The 3,383-nt window shown below is 45.5% G+C and overlaps 1 protein-coding gene across 1 annotated transcript in view; it reads right to left on the minus strand.

The window, feature by feature from the left end:
* TMEM65 (transmembrane protein 65) overlaps positions 1-3,383 on the minus strand; it is a 90,923-nt gene that overhangs the window by 77,012 nt on the left and 10,528 nt on the right. The gene's annotated exons all lie outside the window — the stretch shown is intronic.

The following is a 3,383-nucleotide window of genomic DNA, read 5'->3' on the forward strand; positions in this document are numbered from 1 at the left end:
TGCTGTTCTAGCAACAAATACAACAGCCCCCCACCCTGCCCCAGAATGCCCACATTGTGCTGCAAGGACACACAAGATGGGTGCACCAATCAGGGTTGCCCTATGCATTGCTGCCATGTGTTGCCAGGCAGACTAAGGGAGCCTTCAGAGCAGCTGAGATGTGTGCAAACACCACCCCCCCCAAGACCCCTTCACACCCCAGCTGCAGTATCAGCACTGCAAACTCTAAAGTCTTCAGAGCCTCAGCATTCGAATGTCTGTACATACAGCTCTGGATAAGGTTCTCTACCAGGAGAACAAACCTGGGAGAATGTTCCCTGATTATTTGAATGTGTGTACGCAGCCTAATAAGTCAAAGTGAACTGGACTGTTGTAAAGCAGTACATTGCTGAATCTGGCTAAAACGAGCAGACAAAGACATTCCAACATTCTTAGAAAAATACATATTTCAGGTTAATTTTGTTTTGAAATATCCAATGCTCCCTTAATTTTAGGCCATTAAACACCAAGCAAGATTCAGTACATTAGAATTAAATGAATCACCTTACCCTGGAGAGCTTTCTATATTCACTTCCTGTTTCAGCACCTTACAACCAGGTCCTAACTCAGTGGTCTCCAACCTTTTTATGGTGAAGATCGCTTTTTGTAAGTAAAGGGCACCTCAGGATCTACCGTCCCTGCCTGGCCCCGCCTCAGCTTCCGCTCCACACCCCTGACCCTAGCCCTGCCCCCCCTCCAAGCCACGCAAGTTCTGATCCCATTCACCCAGCCCAGCCCAGGCAGCAGGGGTGTGGCTCAGCCCAGCCACATGCGTCCTGCCACTCCAGATCATGGAGCCTCTGACAGACTGAGACAGACAGCCAGAGGCTCCAAAATCGACCAGTCGATCAACTGGTTGGTGACCACTGTCCTAAATGAAATTAATGTACTGTTCATTTTTCAGTTTTAAACACAACAATGAATCTGCAAGTTAAAACTAACTTTTTCACAACAACTTTAACTCGCCTACCTTGCTCCTAATCTGTAAGGTGAACATTTAATGCAACAAAAATAATGTATGTGTACTGGGGACACGAAAAATCTTGCTATGAAAAAAGAATTTCATGACAACTTAAATTTGCAGTTTTAATCTTGCCTTATTTTATTGCTTGAGTTTTATTTTTAAAAAATTAAAAAATGAACACACAAAGGGAAAAAGGCATAGAAATAAAAAAATCCAGGTACAGAATGGATCTTTGCAGATCTGTTGTCCCAAAGGAAATTACATAACCGGATAACTTTGATTTTAAAATGTTCTGCTCTTGAGTGGTAGAAGTTTTGAAACTTTTACTTTAATTTTTTTTTCTCAAGGTCACAGGTCAAAACTCTTTTCTGTAAAGCTCATATTTTCCTGCAAGAGCCATTTAAAATTAGCACCACCCATATGCCTGCAAGGAGGAAAAGGAGAAGACTCTACTGCGAAACCAAACTTGGATGTGTTACAAATCAAAACAGTTTGATCTATGGATGAGGAAGGAAGGACATGCCAACCTATGACTCCATGGGCATGTCCAAACATGCAGGCATGTGCAATTTGTGGCACCACAAACCAGGGCTGCCTGCTCCCCTGTCTCCACATGCTACTCTCCAGCTGGCTGGTGCGCAGGGTGCCACGGCACAGGGGCTGCCTACTGGCTAGCCCCATACTGAGGCACACTGTGCCCCAGTCAGTTTTCCCCCCGCTCTTCTCCCCACCTCCAACCTTGCAGTAGATGGAGCCCATCTGGGAGCCAGCCATGGCCCATAACAAAGGGCACATGCAGGGGTGTGCACTGCAGCACAAAGTAATGGCACAAATTTGTGTCGCTACTATTTGTGCCACTGCAAGTGCATGCCCCATTCATCTGGACGCAACACATGACTTTATGGAGTAACTGCTGGGTTTTAACTATGGCCTGTCATAGGTCCTGATAAAATATAGTTACTTATGGAGGTCTGAAGCTCAATGGCCGACTTCTCTTCAGCTGAGCTTCATCAGAACTACTTTCTGATGAAAGCAGACTCTACAATTTGACCCCCAAAACCAAGCCTAGCTGGGACTAAGCTAAACTTGCTTTGTACAGCAGCTTGTCCCTTTAAATAGTCTGAATCCAAAGCTGTGTGATAACATAATTAAAACCAAGATTTAACTCTGCATTTCCCCTGTTTGGACTAGTGTGCATGTACTGCAGTGGAAAGTTACCATTTTTCTCCTGTAAATACATAATGCTAATTGAATTCCAATGTAGAAAATAAAACAGTTCAAGCATAGTTATTAGGTTCCTTTAAAGATAATAACATGGGGGAAAAGTGTATAAGCCAATAGACCATTTTCAAGCCTCAACATTTCTTAAGGACCATCTGACACTCTTATCCAATGTTAAATTAAGGGGGGGGGGCATCCATTGCTCTCTACAGACTATTACTCTTGGACTTGCACACTACTAGGGGCTCATGGACCACAGTTGGGGAACCACTTCTATGGTACCCTCTGTACTTGCCCTAAAGACATGAAAATAATCATTCCTGAGAGCAAGAAAAAATATTCTGCAACAATGGAAAAAATACTTAGTTCCTTCTAAAATACCTTAATCTTTTTCTTCCCGTGACTGAACCTTCTTTGCTAAGCGGTGGGTTTTGCTGGAAACTGGAAGTTTACCATCACGCTGAATGAAAACTTTTTCAGCCTGTCAAAGCAGCCCACCACTACAAAACTGTCACAAGAATTTACTGGCACAGGCCTACTCATCCTCTGCCAAGCAGAAAAAGAAACCAACAGGTTTTCCCCCTCCCTTTCACCCTTGCCCAACCCCAAAAAAGGTTTTCTTGTCCTGGGCAAGAAGAAGCCAGCCCAAAGTCCACCTGCATACATAAGTTAGTCATAAGCTGATATTGGCGACCAGGGTGGACGGCTGGAGACCCTCTGGGTTAAAATCCGTGGGGAACACGGCACAGGGGACACAATGGTGGGAGTCTATTACAGACCTCTCACCCAAAGTCCTGAGCTTGAACAGGAGTTTGCCCAGGAACTGGCTGAGGCAGCTTGCTCCAGGACCATGGTTGTCATGGGTGACTTTAATTACCCAGACATCTCATGGGAGGATCGCTCAGCAAAATCTGAGCGGTCGCAGAGCTTTCTCTCGTGCGTGGATGACGTCTACCTGACTCAAGAAGTCTATGGGCCAACGAGAGGCAAAGCGCTGCTCGACCTGGTACTGGCTACTGGGGATGACCTAGTCGGCGACCTAGTGATCGATGGGAAGCTGGGTGACAGCGACCACGAGCTGATCACCTTCACCATCCGCCGAAAAGCTGGCAAGTCGGTCAGCAATGCGCAAGTCCTTGACTTCAGGAAAGCCGACTTT

Source organism: Alligator sinensis, unplaced genomic scaffold (assembly GCF_000455745.1).
Source record: "Alligator sinensis unplaced genomic scaffold, ASM45574v1 scaffold681_1, whole genome shotgun sequence".
Classification (NCBI taxonomy): Eukaryota; Metazoa; Chordata; order Crocodylia; family Alligatoridae; genus Alligator; species Alligator sinensis.